This window comes from Pleurodeles waltl, chromosome 7 (assembly GCF_031143425.1).
Source record: "Pleurodeles waltl isolate 20211129_DDA chromosome 7, aPleWal1.hap1.20221129, whole genome shotgun sequence".
Lineage (NCBI taxonomy): Eukaryota > Metazoa > Chordata > Amphibia > Caudata > Salamandridae > Pleurodeles > Pleurodeles waltl.
The window spans coordinates 1,215,763,057-1,215,784,060 of NC_090446.1; the positions used below are offsets into that span (position 1 = coordinate 1,215,763,057).

The following is a 21,004-nucleotide window of genomic DNA, read 5'->3' on the forward strand; positions in this document are numbered from 1 at the left end:
AAAGGCGTTCTTATGTATTGTGGGCGAACAGCTTAGGACTCCTTGTATTTATTTTGAAATAATGGGGCAACCCATTACCCTGAGACCTGGGTAAGTGAATAATGTACCAGAAAAATGTTTTGGTTCCTCTGGAGGAAGAATATGACAGTGGTTGTACCATAAAGAACTTTCTGTACTGATAAAGTTTGTGAGTAATATATCACATTTATCAGAAACTTAAATTCAACAATTTAAAGTAAAGTAATCAAGGTGCTCCAGTATAACGGAGCAATGTGAGTGAATTATGTGTTAGTATAAGTGTTGCAGTGCTATTTACATGAGAACTAAAACCCAAAATGTGGTTAAAAGCATGAGGTCTCAAATAAGCACCTGTAACCATAGGTACTGTGAAGCCTGCTGAATGTTTCAAAAGCCAGTCCACATTTTCTAATACAATGCCGACGTTTCGACCCCAAACAAAGAAATTAATTCAGGCAGGTCATCATCAGGACAGAATATTGAAATAGGAAGCACCCCTATTTGATTGTACTCAGACACATCCTAGTCGTGTTATCAATAAAACTATACCAATTCGCCTTTCATTTCATGTAGCCTTGGTGTGTTGTTAATAATACCCCTTTTTTACTTTGCCATCTAATGGCTTCAGGAAGGTCTTAGATGTTCCATGAAAATGAGCCAATTGTTCAAAGTCCTTTTTAAAACTTGTTGGTGTGGTCCTATGTTAAAGTTAAGGATCTGCAGCCCTAATTTAATCAGGTTAAATGCTTGGGCTGGTAGTTCAGCAGCACGGTGAATCCATGTAGTCGTCTCAGATCAAGTGAGGAGTTCCTCCTTGGCATGGAGCCGGACTGGTCCGGATGGACCAGTGTCTGGATTACTTGTATCAATCTTGTGGCTATTAATTTGGCCAAGAATTTTACTTCAGTAATTAACAAGGAAAACGGTCAGTAGGAGGCGCACTCATCTCGTGGCTTACCTTCCTTCAGGATAACTACTATGAAGGCCAGCCTCTGGTCTGGGGCAAAGCCCCTGAAGTGCGGCACACTATGAAAATTTGCAGGAGGAGGGGCGTGACTTTTGGGCCATGAGTTTGTAAAGCTCGATTGGTAAACCATTGGGACCCAGCACCTTGCCAGATCTTAGCGCCCGAATGGCTTGAGCTAGTTTTCCCTCTGTCAGATCGTGTTCCAGGAGTTCTCTATCTGTATCAGAGAGGCGAGGCAGATGGATGTTTGGAATCAGCTCATGGAATTCATCAGCCGTGATAGTGAGTACTGGGGAGTAAAGGTAAGCATAGTAGGTAGCAAAAACATTTACTACGCCCGTCTTATCTCTAATGCTATTTCCCTCATCATCTTTTACTTCGGGGACCCATTGGTCAGCCAATTCCCTTTTGGCTAGCTAGGTCAAAAGTTTCCCGGCCCTATCACCCACTCGTAAATTCGGTATTGAGTGGCGTGATGTCTGGTCCTGGCTGCTTCCGTTACTACGTCTCTATATTCCTTTTGCTTCAGAGAAAGTTGGTCGTGGCACTCCCTTTGATTGGGGTTTGTGACCTGAGATTCTAATTCTGAAATTTTTCTCATCAGTGGGTCAAGTCAGACTTGATTCTCTTTTTTATGTCCCACAATTAATGCCAGGCACTGACCCCTGATGACCATTTTGTAACGCCTCCTATAGGATTGCCGATGAGGAGACTGAGCATTCATTTTCGGCAAAGTATCTGTCCGTGGCCTCCGGAAGACCTTCCTGGATATTGGGGATTTTGAGATACCAGGGGTTAAGAATAACCTTTCGGTGGGCACTGCGGGAAGGAGGGCCATAGACAGCCCAGACTGGGGAATAGTCAGATATGCCCCTGACAAGATGGCAGACTTCCTGAAAGTGACAGAGTTGATGAGGTAAGGTAAGTATGTAGTCAATACGGGAAGGGCTTCATTGAGCCCTCGACTGAACAAAAGGTAGGCGTCTTTGAGGCTCACCACCAAGTGCTGCTGTTCCTGCAGGGGGAGGTGTGAAGCACCTCCACCAAGAGCAGGCTCCCAGACCATGTGCTCAATATGGCTACACTTTACTTACAGAGTCTAAGAATGGACTTAGACACTGTAGAGGCATATTGCTCATGCAGCTATGTCCTCACCTGTGGTGTAGTGCACTCTGCCTTAGGGCTGTAAGGACTGATAGAGGGGTGACTCACCTATGCCACAGGGATGGGTGTCATGTCGACTTTACCTTTTCCTCTCCACCAACACACACAATCTTAAATGGCAGTGTGCATGTGTTTGGTGAGGGGGGGTCCCTTAGTGTGGCATAATACATGCTGCAGCCCTTAGGGACCCTCCCTGATCACAGAGCCCTTGGTACCATTGGTACTTTTTACAAGGGTCTTAGCTGTGTGCTAGGGACGTGCCAATTGTGGGAGCATTGGTACAGTTTAGGGAAAGAACACATGCTGGGGCCTAGTTAGCAGGAACCCAGCACACACTCAGTCAAGTTAGCATCCGATAGCTGGCAGAAAGTGGGGGGTGACCATGCCAAAAAGGGGCACTCTTCTACACAACTCCCTCCCAAACGAAAGAGGATGAGACTAACCTTTGCCAAGAGAGTCTTCATTGTCTAAGTGGAAAAACCTGGAAAGTCCATCTGCGTTGGCATGGGCAGTTCCAGGTCTGTGTTCCACTGTAGAATCTATTTCTTGTAGGGAGATGGATCACCTCAAAAGTTTAGGGTTCTTACCTTTCATCTGAATAAGCCATCTGAGAGGTCTGTGGTCAGTTTGACCAATGAAGTGAGTACCAAACAAGTATGGCCTCAACGTCTTCAGGGATCAAACCACAGCAAAGGCCTCCCTCTCAATGGCACTCCAACAATGTTACCTGGGGAGTAACCTCCTGCTAATAAAAAGTTGGTCATGGCCATCATAGTTGATTTGGGACAGGACTGCTCCTATCCCATGTTCAGAGGCATCTGTCTGCACAATGAACTACTTAGAGTAGTCTGGACCTTTGAGAAGTGGCGCTGAGCACATTGTCTCCATCAGAGTGTCAACGGCTTTTTGACAACTAACTGTTCAGTTAATTTTCTTGGGCATCTTCTTGGTGGTAAGTTCTATGAGAGGGGTCACAATGGATCCATACCCCTTCACAAATCTCCGGTAGTACCTAGTCAAGCCAAGTAATGCCGACTTGCATCTGGGTGGTAAGAGCTTCTCAGTCCAGAATTGTCTGGATCTTGGAAAGTAAGGGTTGCAATTGGCCTCCACCTACAATGTGGCCCAAGTATACAACTGTGCCCTGCCCTATATGGCTTTTGGATGCCTTGATAGTGAGGCCTGCAGATTGCAGGGCCTGCAAAACCTTCCCACGGTGGACCAGGTGATCCTGCCAGATGGAGCTAATGACAGCAATATCATCTAGATATGCTTCGCTAAAGGTTTCCAATCCAGCAACAACTTCATTCACCAACCTTTGGAAGGTGGCAGGGGTATTTCTTAAACCAAAGGGAATAACAGTGAACTGATAATGCCCATCAGGTGTGGAGAATGTGGTCTTTTCTTTTGCTTCTGTTGCCATGTGAATTTGCCAGTACCCTGCAGTCAGAGCGTTCAATAACCCCCAAATCCAGCATCTTACCGACATCAGCTTTGATGTTCTCCTTAACTTGGTCAGACTGCCGACAGATCTTAGATTTGACAGGCAATCTGTCTCCAGTGTCCACATCATGGGTTCACCAGTGTCTGTCCAGGGGTTAAGGAGAAGAGCTCTGCATACTGCTGAAGGACTTGCCTGAAACCAGCCTGCTGTTGGGCAGAGAGGGTATCTAAGTAGACCACTCCATCAACTGACCCATCTTTAGGGCTATAAGAGATAAGGTCAGGGAGAGGTTCATTCTCTGCTTCCAGATCCTCATCAGTAACCATCAACATGGTTACATCAGCCCTATCACAGAAAATCTTTAGGCGGTTCACATGGATCACTCTTTGGGGACCTCCTAGTGCCCAGGTCTACTAAGTACGTGACCTCACTTTTCTTTTCAAGTCTGGAGTAAGGACCACTCCATCTGTCCTGAAGTGCCCTTGGGGCCACAGGCTCCAGAACCAATGCCTTCTGCCCTTGTTCGAACTCCACCAGTGCAGCCTTTTTGATCATACCACTGCTTCTGGAGCTACTAGCTGGTCTAGAGGTTTTTGAATGCCTTCGCCATTTACCCTGCATACTATAACGTAGGCCAAGTACATAGTCCACCACATCTTGCTTAAGTTCGTAGAGAGGTCTCTCCCAACCCTCCTTCACAAGTGGTCCCCTAACAGGATGGACAAACAGAAGCTCAAAGGAGGAATCCTACTCCCTTTTGAGGCACCTCTCTGTAGGCGAAAAGCAGGCATGGCAAAAGGATATCCCATCTCCTTTTGAGCTTTTCAGGGAGTTCCATGATCATACCTTTCAAGGGCCTAGTGAATCTTTCAACAAGTCCATTGGTTTGGGAGTGATAAGGTGTTGTGAATTTGTAAGTCACCCCACACTCATTCCACATGTGTTTTAAGAAATCTGACATGAAGTTAGCAACTCTGTCAGAAACCACCTCCGTAGGAAACCCTAGCCTGGTAAAGGTACCAATGAGGGACTTTGGTACTGCAGGGGCTGTACTAGACCTAGGGGAATTGCTTCAGGAAACCTAGTAGCATGATCCACTGCTACCAGTATATATTGGTTTACTGAGGCCACTATGCCCACACCCATCCTTTCAAAGGGAACCCCATCTACTTGTAGTGGAATTAGGGGGGGGCTTTGGGTGGCCACCTGCCTTACCACTGGCTTGCAGGTGACACAGAAGCTGCAAAACTCCTTCACCTTTTGGGATAAGTTGGGCCAGTAGAAATGGTTGACTAGCCTATTCCAACTTTTGGTTTGGCCCAGATGCCCAGCTTGGGAGATGTCATGGTTAATGTGAGGATGAATTCCCTGAACTGTGGATGCACTACCACTCTCCTACTGGCACCAGGTTTGGGGTTCTGGCCTCAGTGTACAGGAACCCCGCCTCCCAATAGACCCTGTGGGAGCCACTGACATCTCCCTTTTCCTGTGCAGCAGCTTGCTGTTGCAGGCCTTCAAGAGTGAGACAGGTCCTGTGTCCCTGACACAGCTGGTCCCTAGAGGGTCCCCCGGCCAAAAGATCAACCTGGTAAGGCTCAAGCATCATGGGCTCAGTTCCCTCAGGGGTCCGTAAGGCTTATTCCTGAGAAGAGGAGTCTTGAGCTTTCTGCTGTTCAGAAGCTGGTCCCCCAGCATTCTTGTCCTTCCTCTTGGAAGGTTGGGCCATTATTCCAGACTCCAACACTTATTTTTCACCCTGTGCTCTGCTTAGTGCTCTGGTTTTCATACACACCACCTCAGGAATTCCTAGCATGGCTGCATGGGTTTTGAGTTCTACCTTGGCCCATGCTGAAGACTGCTAGTCATTCCCTAGCAGACATTCAACTGGGATTGCAGAAGAGGCCTGATTCAGGCCAGCAACCCATCCGCATTCAAAGGACACTATGGGATGCAAGTTAGTTACATTATCAGCACTGGTAACTGGATATGTTTGTCCAACCAAATACTGTCCTGGGCAAACCAGTTTTTTCTGTCACTGTGGTGACACTGGAACCTGTATCCTTCAGGGATTGCATCCTAGTCCCATTAATCAGGGGATGCTGTCTGTATTTGTTTATAATAGGGGGCCAGACAGCAAGAGTGCCAACATCTACCCCCACCTTCAGAAACTAAAATAGCTTGTGTGAACCCTGATTTACTCTAGGAAAACTGAAGATCCCACCTGGTGGCTGGCTAAACCAGTGCTAGCTGCTGCAGTACTAGGGGATTCTTTTTGGAACAGGCCATGTCTCCAATTTAGTGTCCAGTCGATCTACAGTTGAAACACCAGGCCTTTCTGGGATCAAGGTTTTTGCACTTGTACCCATGAGTGGATGGTGAAGAGATTCAGGGCCCACCCTCCGGAGCAGGTTGTTGGGGTCCTTTAGAAGACTCTTTACTTTTATCCTAAGGTGTCTCACCCACATTCCCCTGGGGAGGCTTAGTAACCCCATTCTTTTGGTCACCCACAGTGGAAGTCTTGGCCACCTTAATCTTAACCCAATGGTATGCCTCCTTTCCCAATTCTTCAGGAGAAATTGGAACCAAGTCTACCAGATATTGTTACAACTTTTCGCTAAAGCAGTTACTTAAGATGTATTCTTTCATAGACAAATTATAGAACCCATCATAGTCATGCAATACACTTCCAGTTAACTAACCACTTAGTGTTTTCACTGAATAGTCTATGAAGTCAACACAGGTCTGGCTCGAGGTTTTGTGAGACCCCTGAACATAATTATATGCTCCTCAGTGCGGAGTCCAAAGCACTCAATCAAGTTAGCCTTCATGAGATCGTTGGACTAAGTATCTGCTCCAGTGAGTGTGAGGAGTCTATCCTTACACTTACCAGTGAACAGTTCCCAAAGGAGAACTCCCCCAGTGAGACTTTTTCACTTTTTTGCATTACACTGGCACTCAAAGGCTTTGAACCATTTGGGATATCATCACCAATCTCATACCTGGGGACAATCCCTTTGGTGACTTTAGGGTCATTAGATGGCTCTTTGTCCCTAGTGATTTTGTTGCTGTCACCCTGGATGGGTGCCAAGCCCTATTCTGCTCTCTCCCTCTCTATAGCTAGGAGCCTGTCCTGCAAAGGTATTCTTTTGGCCATCCTTGCTAAAAGGATGTCCTCTTCCCTAAGGTTGCCTTAAGAAGTACCTGACCCACCTGTGCGAGGCCTAGGTGCTGTGAGTACTATACTTGGATACAGGGGCACAGAAACCATGTCTTTCCTATTTAGGGTAGAAGGGGGGAGTCGGCCTCTTCCATAACTTCTTATTCTGAGGGGAGGGCATTCTCGTCAGAAGGGTGTTCCTTTGTGTAATCTGCTAAGAGTTCCTGGAGCTGGACCTTGGTAGGGATGGAACCAGTTTTAATATTTTTGAGAGTGCAGAGAGTCCTTCGCTCTCTCATTTTGAGATGGAGGTACGGGGTCAGGCCCCACAACCATGTTCTCTGAGTTACTCATTACATAACTAAAGTTAGGGATTTCGTTTAGGAACTAAAACTATTTCTAGATACTTTACCCCTAACTATAGTAACTTGTTACACTTTTACAGAAATGCTAAAGGGGACCTAACCAAGGCCCTAGCAAGACTTTTTACATTTGCAAAAATTGTCAGTTCAAGAATCACTTGAATCTAAAGTAAAGTTTTGATCTTGAGTTGTGTGATCAGATGTTAGCTGAGTAGTTCAGCAAATGCAAAGGTGCAGACGCCACCACTGCCACCAATGTAGCAAGCTAGCTCTGTATATACTATACCAAAGTAAGGTATAGTGTGCACAGAGTCGAGTGGATCCCCACAGTCTTTACAGAGGTCAAAGTGGATAATACTAATGCTCTCTTTTGTGTTAGCGTGGTCGAGCAGTTAGGCTTATCAGAGGGAATTGCTAAGCATTTGCTGTACACACAGAGGCAAGAAATGAGGCACACACTCAATGACTAACTCCAGTTCAATGCTTTATGTATAAAAAAAATACTTTGTTACTTTATTTCTAGAACCAAAAGGATCTTTGTTGCAGGTATGTGCAGTGTGAAGTATGTATCACTTTCAAGTATCATACGCACATTGTTTGTAATTCACAGTTAACAGCTTTCAGGTAAGTAATACTTTTCAATATCAAGAGTACACACAGTGCAAATTTCATAGGAGGCTATGCCGTCGGGGGGAGGTGGGTAGGAGTACATACAAAGTTTACAGGTAAGTACTAGACTTACTGTCCCAGTCTTCAGGGGTTAAGGTATCCACAGGGCGAAGTTTAGGAAGACACCAAGGATGCACTACCAGCAACACACATCCAGCCAGGTGCAGAGGTCAAAGTTGGTATTGGGCGCCCATTAGAATCCTATGGAGACCGGGAGCACTTGGAACTGAACGGGTTTGCAGGTAAGTACCTGTGGTGTCAGGGCACAGGCCCCGGGGGGCTTAGGTCAGCACTGTGTGTGTGTGTGTGGGGGGGTAAAGGGGGGCACAGGTCAGCACCAAACACACACCTCCAGCAGCACAGGGGCAGCAGCGTTCAAGGTGCAAAAACAGCATCAGGCACTCAATGTTTTTTAATGAGGTACTCCGGGTTCACAAAGAGGATGCAGGCTTGGTCCAGGGGGTCAGCTGAAGAAAATCAACAGCTGGACAGGTAAGTTGAGGCTCCTCTGGATGTCGATGGACTGTCAGCTGGGTTACCCGTGCGGGTGCAGGGGTACCGTTAGGCGTCATCTCTTCAGCGGATCCGGTTGTGGCCAGGAGGGGTCAACCCAGGATAGATTTGAGGTCGGAATCGCCTGGGCACTCTCTCTGGTCAGGTGGGCCACCTTGACTCAGGCTGTGGACGTCGGGTGTAGAAGAGGCAGGACGTGCGGATCCAGAGGGCTCAGGAGTCCTTATTGGAGGTTTCTTTGTGGACAGGGCCGCTGTTCTCAGGAGTCTTTGGTCCTTAGGTAGGCAGGCAGTCCTCTGGGCGTTTGTAGGGGCTGCTGGTCCTGCAGGATGAGAAGTATTTTTGCAGCAGCAGTCTTTAAGCAGCAGACAGGATGGTAGGGCTGGGGCCAAGACAGTTGTCGTCTGGAGTCTTCACTTCTGGTGCGGCTCTTCAGTCCTTCTTCTTTAAGGTCACCAGGAATGTGAAAAGCAAGGTTCAGGGGTGCCCCTAAATACTAGATTTAGGCATGTTACAGAGGTCAGAGGACAGTAGACAATGGCTAATTACCCTGAAAGTGGCTACACCCTTCCTCTGCCCACTCCCTTTGAGAAGGGGGGCACATACCTAACCCTATTGGCTATCTTCCTCCAAAACAAGATGGAGGATTCTACAGAGAGAGGTTCACCTCAGCTCTCTGCATCCTAGGGGTAGTCCCAGCTGGGGTGGACACTCCTACTAGTGTTTACTAATTTTCAGACTGGAACTGCTGCCAAAAGTGGGGCTTGATCCAGGGCGGGGTGGGGGGCGTGCATCTCCACTAGCTGGAGTTAGGAGCCACTGAGGCTCACCACCAAGTGTTGCTGTTCCTGCAGTGGGGGGGAGGGGGTGGGGGGGGGGGAAGCACCTCCACCCAGAGCAGGCTTTGCCCCAGACTCCCAAGAGCACAAAGTCTCAGAAACCTGCCTGTTGGTGGCAGGCTGGCATAGACCAGTCAGCCACACACTAGAGTGATGGGTGACTTACACAGGACATCACTAAGATGCCTTTTGTGTGAATTTTTCAATAAATCCAACACTTGCATCAAACAACATGTTACGACAATTGATTGAAATAGCACAAGAGGAATTTGAAAAATATCCGGATGAAGTGGACATACTTAACAGACAAACTGAACACGCAAACTGGGGTAAAATCACCGAAAATATTACAACATTCTTAACAAAATTATAGATGATTATGAAGAAGACATAATCCAAAGGAAAAACAGAAAATTTCGCCATGATCTTACTGACTATCAACTTGGTAGAGTTTATACTTTCACCAAAAAATATGACAACATCAAGACATCCAACTTCTCCACAGAATTACACAGTTGCTCCGAGACACAACCATCATCAGAGATACAATCTCCAGAGGAAACAAGTACATGCCAAACATCAAGACCAGGAGTACATTTTTAGGAAGAAGTAAGAAGAAATCGTCTAGGCACAGCCCAAGACAATCGCACAAGATCACCAAGTTAGACAATCCCAGAACCCAGTACAGGAGGAATACAGACACGGGCTCGCAGCAACTTAGCCAGTAACAAAACTTAAACAAGGAACTGATTGGTCTATGCTGTGGTGTTGCTCTACGTATTGTGTCACTGTAAGTCACCTGCTTGCTGGAAGCGGGGGCGCTCTTTCTCCTCAGTCGCTTTTTGCCACAGCAGGCCACTGGGACTCATCAGGCCCCACGTAGATTGCACTGTGAAGGGCCTGCCCTGTTTCTGGTCTGATCATTCACGATGGGCCGTAGTATCAGCCCGCTGCACGGGCCCCACCTTCAACTCTGCCACAATGTTGTTCCAGGGCGCCACTGGCATGCCATCAGCACTGCTGTGACTTGAGGGGTACTAGATGCTAATTTATTTAGCCTGGATTATGGACAATGTAGTGGTTATTGGGGGATGAAGTTGGTGAACAGCGGGAGCCACTTTAGAAAGCAGCCACCTTGATTGGCGGTAGCCACACACCCGAAACTTCATAACTTTACCCGATAGGAAATTAGTTGTAGCATCACACTGGGGGATGTGGTGACAAAGGGAGCAATCAAGTCTTATACCTGTCTGTAGACAGAATTATCTGTCTCATACGCAACACTACAAATACACCCAGCAGAGATAAGCCCTACACGCCAGGACAACAGATTGGACCTCCTCTTTGGTGAAAGGAAGCTCATCAACAATACCCCTGACTTTCTTATGGGTCTCAGGGGCATATGGGAATGAGATGGGAACAGGATATGGGAGAAATGGAAGACACAGATTGGCAGGCTGCGCTGATGCAGCCCCAAGAAGTAGCCATCGGGGCGCTCTTCCGACTTATAGTTGAAGTCCTACACAGAACCTATATAGAAATGGGACAGGTTGCAGAAAATGGGACGTATTCCACTGTTCACCTGTCTGCATTGTAACAGCCATGTGGGATCATTTTACCATACTATGTAGGAGTGTGCAGAGATACGGAAATATTGGACCTGCACAATGGGAGAATTGGGTGACATATTGGAGGAGGAAATACTGCCCTTAACCCAATTCATACTCCTAGGCATTACTTTAAGTAGGCTGATACGGTCCAGTACTGAGTACCAGCACTTTTTTATTTGAGAGGAAGAGTACCTGCACTTCTCAAGAAAAACGTAATAACTTTCATTGGAAAGTTCTGGCACTTCTCGGAAACAAGCAGGTACTCTGATACAGAGTACCTTCACTTCTATTTTCCCATTTCAAGCACTGCTCCTAGGGATACCAGGAGCTATAGACCTGTCCCGGAGGAAGTAACTGTTTTGCTTCCTAGGCTTGGCAGCAGCAAAAAGATATAGCTCGGGTGTGGGGGGTGAGGGATACAACCACTAAAGAACAATGGGTTGCTGGAATGGACGTTTGTATGGGAACTGAAAGGGTGGTATACACTGCCAGATGGTGTCCCCAGAAGTTTGAAAACGTTTTGGGCTGCTGGAGGGAGTTTTATGGTCTCGAAGTGTGGGATTCCCGAATCGTCACAAGAGTGACCTGTGAACGCCACTTCCCACGCACAGTGGCACGTAACTTGAGTGATACAAGGGGTACCCTCCTTGTGCTCTTTTATGTTTCCTCCACTTCCCACTGACTCCTGGGAAAGTAAGACTGGGGTGACATAAACCTTTATGCATGATGCAACCTTGCCCACTACGGACTTGTTTGATTGTGATACTGATGTGTTGCGTATATGCCCCGTTTGTTTATGCATAAAAAGACAATAAATATTTTTTAAAAACAGAAAACGCGGAGTTTGGCTTTATCAGCAAATAAATACCAGATGTGTTGGTATTTAAAGGGTGCAGTACATAACACATGCCGTACGGACCCAATCATTGTCAGGGCCTCAGTCTCCACTCATCACCAATACACCTTAGGAACTGAAGTTCTAAGTTAACAACAATCGTAAATTTGACCGCTTCCCAAACGATGGAGCAGTGACGCAACAGGATAATGGTATACCTGTTAGTATTCGTCCTCCTAGTGTCAGAGAAACTAAAATAAAACAAGTGAAAAATTAGACAAAGGAAAACATACAAGTCATTCAAGTAGGAACCTGCTGGCGTGACTTGAGGAAGAAAACCAAAGGGCGTGGAGTGCCTGCTGCGAACAGGCAGAACAGGAATGTGTCCTTGACAGCAGTACCTGGTGGCTGGGCAGCATGACACACGCTCTCATTGTGACTCTTAGGACGCTGCCTTGGGGCAGAACAAGATGCAAGATAACTTACAAACATCTCTAGGCCACATGCAGACAAGAGCATCAATGAATATTCCCCGCTCTTTGGGCACACAAAAGTATTTTTAAGACCAGCGTTTGAAGGTCATTCACTACTGTGACAAAGATATCACTGGCACGTAGAACCTACCGAGGGCAGCGTAAAACAGCTTACACTCATTATTTTATTTATGCATGAAACAACAACACCCTCTTATAATCGACGTCGATTTTAAAATGATGTTTTTTGTGGTGTATGTTATCACTAGGTTTATTTAACACCTTAGAGTGTTTTCACAAGGTTTAACACCTATTACTTTAGAGATACGTGCACATTTCATTCATTGAACATATATTTAAAGCACGCATATTATTCTCTCATTTCAATATGAACACCACCTTTCCTCTTCACTCTCTTCCATTACCAAAAAGCAACCAATCTTTCCTACAGTAGGCCGCCTTCCGTAGCCAACCCTGCTTTTTCAACTACTTCCTATCCAAAGTATACCAACTCTTATCTCTCTTTCTCTCTCTCTTCGTGAACCTTGCATGCCCTTTCATTCTCCCAACCCTTCTAAGATATATCCATCCCTCCTTCCCTGGCAGTCACTAATTATTCGTGTATGAAACCTTTATTCCATTAAATCAGATTAGAACAAAGGCAAAACCAAAAGGTGTTGCAGAACTTGCTATACAACTATTTATTCAAAAAGACAAAGGGCAGTAGTCCAGAATCCAAAAACAGATGCACAAATAATAGGGGCGAGGGACTTTGTGTGTGGGTAACTGAGAGACAAGGGACCTATCAAATGATTTGGTATAGCTGCAGAACAGGGGAGAGGGTGCTGGTGTGTGTCTACGCTTTCAGTATCAATGTGTCAACCTTTAACTTGTTTATAAAACGCCCGTCAGTGAGGATTATTGTCCCCCCTCATTATGTCTAACACAATTCAAGCCTTAGAAGCTTTGTTTCTTACTAGAGAGGGAGGAATGGGCCACTTCCTATTACGAGTTCAGTGCCTTTGTAAAGCTCCCTTTTGAGTCTGTTCAAGACCAAACCTCATGGGTATGCTGAATAAAAATATGTGAACTAACACCTAAAATGAGCTCTGCACGCATGCCTTCCCTTGTTAACTAAGCATTAGCGAAGCAGCTTCAATAAAACATTGTGTCAAAAACTCACACAACCCTATATCAACCTGGTTTTCATACACAGTGCAGCACCCAGACTGCCTCCTCACATGTTTTAGAGAACTTTCTACCTATAAAGTATAGGAGTGATACTTGCCTTCTGGTATTGCTCGGCACGTAGGCAGTCTCTGGCAGAGTTGACAAAGCTTACTTGAAACTCTTCATTAGCCTGGGTCACAGACACCATGATAAATTGGGTCACCTTACACCTAACAGAAAACAATATAAACTGATGGAATCCTCCATATCTCCACTAATTTGTGTCTTGTGTGAAGTTCTACAGGGTTGTATCCTTGGTCCTAATATGTTTAAAACCATAACTGCTGGGGCTTTCTCCAACAGTGCTGAGCCCTTTTTTGGCTATTTGGGGTCGTTCGAGTTTATGGCTCCATAAGGTTCTTCTACAAAAGCTATCCATGTCAAATTTGTGCCCTTTTTTCCTATTATGCCGGGGATTCGAAATGGACCGAGGGTTTGTGGATTCCCCTGGCGGATACCAAGAAAATAGGCAAAATATAGCTACATTTTTATTTTTTGGGGGTAAAATAGGAAAGCAGTGCTCCGGATAAAAGTGTCTGTTTTTTCTTTCAAATAGCATCAACAAACGATTTGCTGTGCTAGTCTCACAATCTTCCCAGCTTTCAGAAACATGCAAAGCCGCATTAAAAAAACTATTTTTTTTTTTTACCACAGTTGTGGCATTTTAGAAAGCGGTAGTCCATTTTTACTATATTTTGTGCTTTCAACATACTTTCAGTTTGCGGTGGAAACCAGAGTGAAGCCCAAGGGTGATCCAAGAAAGCTACAGATTTCTTAAAAGTAAACACAATTTTGAATTCAGCAAGAGGTCATATATATAAATCCCTCAAGGCTTTCCCAAAGAAACTAACTGTTGAATTACAGAAATATTGAAAACGAGTGATAAAAAAGGTATTTTGTGACAACATTTTCATCTGTAACTTTTTGTCACAATAGCAGATTTACAAAAGCAACATACCATCACATATGTACGGTTTGTAGGTTCTCCATGAACCCCAGGCACCCGGAGACAACAACTGAGCTGCACCGTACAATGGTTTTTCATTGTCTACTGAGTATAGACCATTTCAAATGGTGAAATATTTAGATTAAAAAATGAGTATAGAGGAAACCTATGTATTTCTAAAATGAGCACAAGATATGGAGTTCTGGACGATTGTTTTTTTGTACATCTCTATATTTGTAGGTACCCATACTGGCATATGACATAGAGGGCATTTTTCAAAACAACTTCTTTCTTACACACTGGCTTACATTTGGAATGCAAAAATGCAGCAAATTTCAATTGTAATAACAAATGTTCTACTACTCTATGCTCCCATACATATTCTGATAACAATGGTACCTCACTTGAGTGAGGGGGCCTAGAGTCCATGACAGCTAAAGTTCCAAAACGCAACATGGACAAATCAAATTTTTCCACTCAAAATTGCAAAGTGGATAGCTGTGGATTTTGGTCCCCAACTCAGCTAGCTCCTGGAAAACCTAACAAACAAATAATTGTTAAAAACTAAACACCTGGGGAAATTAAGGGTGGGGTGCCTTGCATGGCTCTCCCAAGGTTTCCATCCGTAAAACTCCTTGCAAGCCTCAAAACTTGACTAAAAAAGTTCTGGAATCTGTGGAGAGCCACAAATGTCCTTCCACCCAGCATTCCCACAAGCCTCCTGATAAAAATGATTCCTAATTTGTTTGGGAAGGCCTAGTGCCCATGACAGGAAAGGACCCAAATATCAATATGGACACATCACATTTCTCCCCTCAAAGTGGACAGTTTTTTTTTTTTTAACAATATGGGTAGTTGTGGAGTTTGGGTCCTATCTCAGCCAGCACCTAGGGGAATCTAGCAAACCTGCACATTTTTGAAAACTAGACAACTGGTGGAGTCCAGGGGTGCATGCCCTGCATGGCTTGAAACAAGGTACTTTAACCCAGAAGCCTTGCAAATATCAAACTTTAGTTAAACATAACACACACTTTTTCCTCAGAAATCTGTGACGGACAGTTCTGGAATCTGTGGGGAGCCACAAACTATCTACCACCCTGCATTACGCTGTTTTCCCTGAAAAGAACAGTACCCCACTTGTGTGGGTGGGCCAAGAGACCACGACACAAAGGTCCCTAAAAGCGCTACACTGATAGAGAAGCAATAGGGGTAACTGCAGTATTTGGGCCCTGTGAACCTCAAACTTTGCCTCAAATCACTAATTTTCCTTTTATTTGTGTGATGGAAACTCCCGGAACCCACAGGAATCCACAAAATTCCTACCACTGAGCGTTACTCCACTTGTGCTGATGAAAACGCTGCACCACTTGGGTGACTGGGTCTAGTGCGCATGACAGGAAAGGACCGAACATAAGTCAATGGAAGCCCCCTCCCAAAGGCAGGTGTTGCATTCTGGCATTAGCCACGCTCCCACCCTAAATGGCACAGGTCTTTGTGCCACCCCCTCCCCAAAATATGGGCAAGGGGGGCAGAAAGACTGTTGACACTGTTTTTGGAGTGGGGGCATAGCTATGCCCATGGTGGGCAGCCCCAACTCCTACTTTTTCTTTTTTTGCTTTTGGGATCACTGGTGTCTAATGGGATTTGTATTGCTCGCTCCCCCACCCCCTTGCAGGGGCAGATCAGGAGGGGTGAAAAGCTGAAATCCTGAGAGGCGGTGGGATAGCACAAGCCCTTGCCTAATTGGCCTCTCCCCATGTCTGTGGGGCCTAGTAGGTGGATCCCTGTTTGGGGATCGCTCTCCCAAGCAGGCATCCACTTGGCAGGGATATCATCTGAAAGGAGAGATTCTCCTCTTTGCAACAATCACTCCTAAGATAATCAGTACTTTCTTTTTTTTTTGGGGGGGGGGGGGAGGAAGAGAGTTAAGGACTAAGATATGCACTGACTGAGTGAAAGTAAAAGGAGCCCATTGGCTGGTTTTACTTTCACTTTACTGTAATGATGTCAGCGCACCCTGCAAGCTGATCGCCATTAAAGTAAGGGAAAAAACACTTGGGCTGCTTGGGAAGCTTTTGTCGAGCACCCCACAGTTAAAATAAAATAAAACACTACCTCTGGTGCACAGCACCAAAGAGGCCTTGAAATATCTCCCCTTTGTAGGCTAATGCCTGACACATATACTGGGGAGGAAGTGCAGGTGTCAGCCATTGTCTGACACCCGCACTTAAGGGATTATCAATCTCTTGGAGATACACTAAGTACAGTTGATGAGAAATTCCCATCTACCAACATGCTGATGACACTTAACTTGGACCCTGCTGGAACCTCTTCGATGGATCCTAACCTCAACCCAACAACCACTTAATCAGTTAGCCTCTCATCCAAGACTGGCTCAACAATATCGTTTTAGATAATTGCTCCTCCTGTCTTTCATGCTCTGCCAAAGTCTTTGTCATAGACCCTGTGTTTTTCCTTTAAAGACCACATCAAGAAAATAAATGCACTAACAGGGCGGTTCCAGTGCATTTTACTTTGCAAAATTAAGACATTCATCTCACCTACGAACTTGTAATTCATAGTACAGGTCTTCGTCTTAACACACGTCAAAGGAGTTACACCTTACTTCCTGGTCTCTCTGAATCTTCTGTACCACAATAGAAAGTTATCTGTAATGCAGCGGTTCCTATATTTAGCAACCAAAGAGAGATTACAGACATTTCCACTACACTGAAAGATTACCACTAGCTCCCTCACCCTTGCCAAAATCCATGTTTAAGTGTGGTGCATTATCTACTAACCTTCTTATCTGAAAAAAAGGACCACCTAGCCTCTAAACGCATTGCATCTGGTGGAATGAGCTCTACTTGAGATACACCTGTTGCCAAGCACGAAATCCAAACGATCTACAAAGAACAAACATCAACAGGCTGTTTTGGTATACAGACCAAGATTATGAACTCAACATGTGTTGCCACTCAGACTTCCTAACTAATTGATACAAAGTTTCTTCATTAAGACTAATCTTTATCCATTTTAATCAGAGTGAAGATAGCCACCCCGACTGAAGGGGTTTAATGTTTTATGTAAATATACTTTTAAATATGGCAACAATCTGGCAGCCATTAAGGGGAGAGGGCAGGGAGCCTTAAATAAGTTATGAAACCCTTGCAAATGCAAGACACTGAACAGCGAGTGAAAAAGCCCTCTTGCTTGCATCCAGAGGCATTACCACATGAAGGCTGGGGATACTTTCCTTAGTCTAAATCACTGTGCTGATCCTTAGGAGTGCATGGAATATATATTAGACAATTTGAGGGATACTCAATCCCACCTCTAACCAGATTACAGATAAGGATCATATAAATCATCAATATGCTTTTTTACAAATCTGAAACTGCAGAGGAAGCAAGAACAAACTAAAATAAATGATAACGCACCTCAGCGCAACAGCTACCAAGTTCAGCACTAATGGAAATCATGCAGGGAGAGCATTTGAGGAATTTCAACAATTCCACAGAAGGGTGTTTTTCAATAAATCCATTCATTAAGACTTGTACAATAACAAAACGAATCAAAGCATGACTGCTTCGGAATTAAACAATGTCAGCATTTTACGCACATGTAAAATTAAACCTAGTGATCCAATAGATACTTTTCTGGATGAAACAGATCATTCTAAAAAAGACGTTTTACTCCATCCACAAAATGTTGGAGAGTTAGGCCAGGCATTTGACTTGAACCTTATCAGGATTCAGCCCTGGAGATACAGCACAGAAATGTAAAAAATTGAATCGCCATCAGAACCAATTTGCCCTTACCACTAACAAAGTTGAGACATCTACCACAGGGACTGTGTAAGCGAACACAAGCAGGATGGAGATTCTGGAGAATGAGACTTTGAAGGCATGGGCTTTGTTATAGGAGAAAGGATTCCTGGGCCACAGCAAGACATATTGCTCAGCAATAGGTTAAATACATGCAGTCAGTCATTGACAGGAACTGCCCTTCTAGGACCCCAAAAGAAGCAGTGGCCAAAGGAAGCGGACACCACACATCTTTGGCTGCAGGGTTTCCTCTGATCTACATCCACTTACGGGCAGGGCTCCGGAACCTTTTTTTGCTTTGTCCGCATGTCGTTTGGTTCACTTTCCTCCCTGATACCACATATTTACTACCCTGTGGTATACTTTGAAAGGGCATTACTTCAGCAATAGTTTCACCATACAGTGTCTCTTGAGTGTACTACATTCCTGTGCGCTCTGGGGAGCTCCCCCCCCACGTCCGCAGCACCACCCTGCTGTCTCCGTGTCCCTGACCCCGCCCACGCTGCTGCTAGCGTGTTCGAGGCCCTCCTCCACCCGCAGGCCTCCTCCTGCGCCTCATCCCTGGTGTCTAGTGGGCTTCTGGTAAGCGTCGCTAGACTTGTGTGCATTGTGCCGTTTTCGCTGTATCTTTTAACTGTATCTTTTAACTGTATTCTGCTTTCTGTGCCTTGCTCCCAGCGCTTCTGCCCCATTTGTGCCATTTTAACTGCTGTATTCTGCTTGTGCTGTGCCGTTTAGCGTATTTGTGACTGTACTGTGTATCTTGTGATTGCCTTGTGCCTCTTTACACTTTTTGTGCTTTCTCCGCTTGTTTTCGCCCCTTGGGCGCTCCCCCTCGCCACTTTCCCCTGCCGCTGCCTCCCTGCGGCCCACCCCCCTCGTGCCCCCATTAGCCGCTCCCTCCCGCCTCCCAGCGCTCCTCCCTCCCCCCTCCCTTCTTAATGGCTGGCGCTGCGCGTCCGCGCCGCTGGCGCGCCAGAGGCAAGCCCGTCTGCACCTGGACCGCGCCCAGCGCCACCCCCCCTGGTCCGTGCCCGTACCACCAGACTTCGATACTCGGGCAGCGAACTCACCGCCCTCAACCCCGGCTCTTCCACAGCCTACTTCCAGGCCACACCGAAGCACACCAAAGGACCCTTCTCCTGCCGCGCCTGCAACTTCACCTGCAACAGAACAAGGAAACCTGCAACAACCAACACCAACCACCTCCACTGCATTCTCCTCAACACACGCTCCGCACGAAAGCACGCCATCGAGGTCTGGGACCTGCTCGACACCTCCGCCCCAGACGTAGCCTTCCTGACCGAAACCTGGTGGAACGACTCCTCGGCCCCAGACATCGCCATCGCCATCCCTGACGGCTACAAGATCACCAACGGAATCGGAGGAGGAATAGCCATCGTCCACAAATCCACCCTCAAGATCCACACCCACACAGATGATACCCTCAAGACAGCTTAACACCTTCATTTCCGGATCCACACGGACCCCAACTCAACCCTCAGAGGAACTCTCATCTACCGACCACCAGGACCAAGAGCCCCCTTCAGTGACACCACTGCCGACCTCGCAAGCACCCACGCCCTCACCTCTACAGACTACATCCTCCTTGGAGACCTCAACTTCCACCTGGAGAACAACGACGACGCCAACACCGCATCACTGACCACCAACCTCTCCAACCTCGGACTCAGACAACTGGTCAACACACCCACCCACATCGCCGGCCACACGCTCGACCCAGTCTTCACCGCAAGCAACCACATCTCCTTCAGCCACACCACCGAACTCCACTGGACCGAACACCACTGCGTCCACTTCACATTCGAGAAACACACCGAGCACCACCGCACCCCACTACCTCCCCACCGCCGCTGGAGCAAAGTCACCGAAGACCAACTAACCAGCACCCTCGCTCAGAACCCGCCTACCGACCCGGACACCGCCGCCATCAACCTCCAACAGTGGTTCCTCAACTGCGCCAACACCCTCGCACCACTCAAGAGGCCCACCGTCAACCAAGAAAAGAAAAAAGCAGCCTGGTTCACAGACGAACTTATCACCTCCAAACGCACCTGCCAGAAACTTAAGAAGAAATGGCTTCTCGAACGCACACCCGACAGCCTGTCAAACCACAAGGAAGCCACCCGCAAGCACCACCAAATAATCCGACTCGCAAACGCTCCCACTTCACAGAACGCCTAAACAACAACGCACACGACAGCAAGGAGCTCTTATGCATCGTGAAGGAGCTCTCCAACCCCAGCGCCAACGTCAACTACGTCCCACCATCCCAGAAACTCTGCGACGCACTCTCCACCTTCTTCTACCAGAAGATCGCCGGCATCCACGACAGCCTTAACACCACACCTCTGCCAGACCCCACCCCCGACAACTCCTCCGACGCCAACCACCTTACCACCTGGACCAACGTAGATGACGCCAAAACTCGAAAGATCATGAACTCCATCCATTTAGGATCCCCCTCAGACCCCTGCCCACACCACGTCTACAATAAAGCCGCCTCCACCATCGCCCCCCAACTTCGAAAGATCATCAACCTATCCTTCGACACTGCGACTTTCCCGGACAGCTGGAAGCACGCCGATATCCAAGCCCTCCTCAAGAAACCCAAGGCTGACCTCAACGACCTCAAAAACTTCCACCCGATCTCCCTCCTCCCCTTCTCAGCGAAGGTCATCGAGAAGATCGTCAACGCCCAGCTTACCCACTACCTCGAAGACAACTCCATCCTGGACCCCTCCCAATCCGGCTTCAGACGCAATCACAGCACCGAGACTGCGCTCCTCGCCGCCACAGATGACATCAGACAGCAAATGGACAACGGCAAAATTTCAGCCCTCATCCTCCTGGACCGCTACGCTGCCTTCGATACGGTCTGCCACCGCACCCTACTAACACGCCTCCACGAAGCCGGAATACAAGACAA

The 21,004-nt window shown here is 46.7% G+C and overlaps 1 protein-coding gene across 1 annotated transcript in view; it reads right to left on the bottom strand.

Annotated features, from left to right (window-relative positions):
* Window positions 1-21,004, bottom strand: part of TBCD (tubulin folding cofactor D) — a 1,666,801-nt gene that overhangs the window by 1,229,073 nt on the left and 416,724 nt on the right. The window lies entirely within an intron of this gene.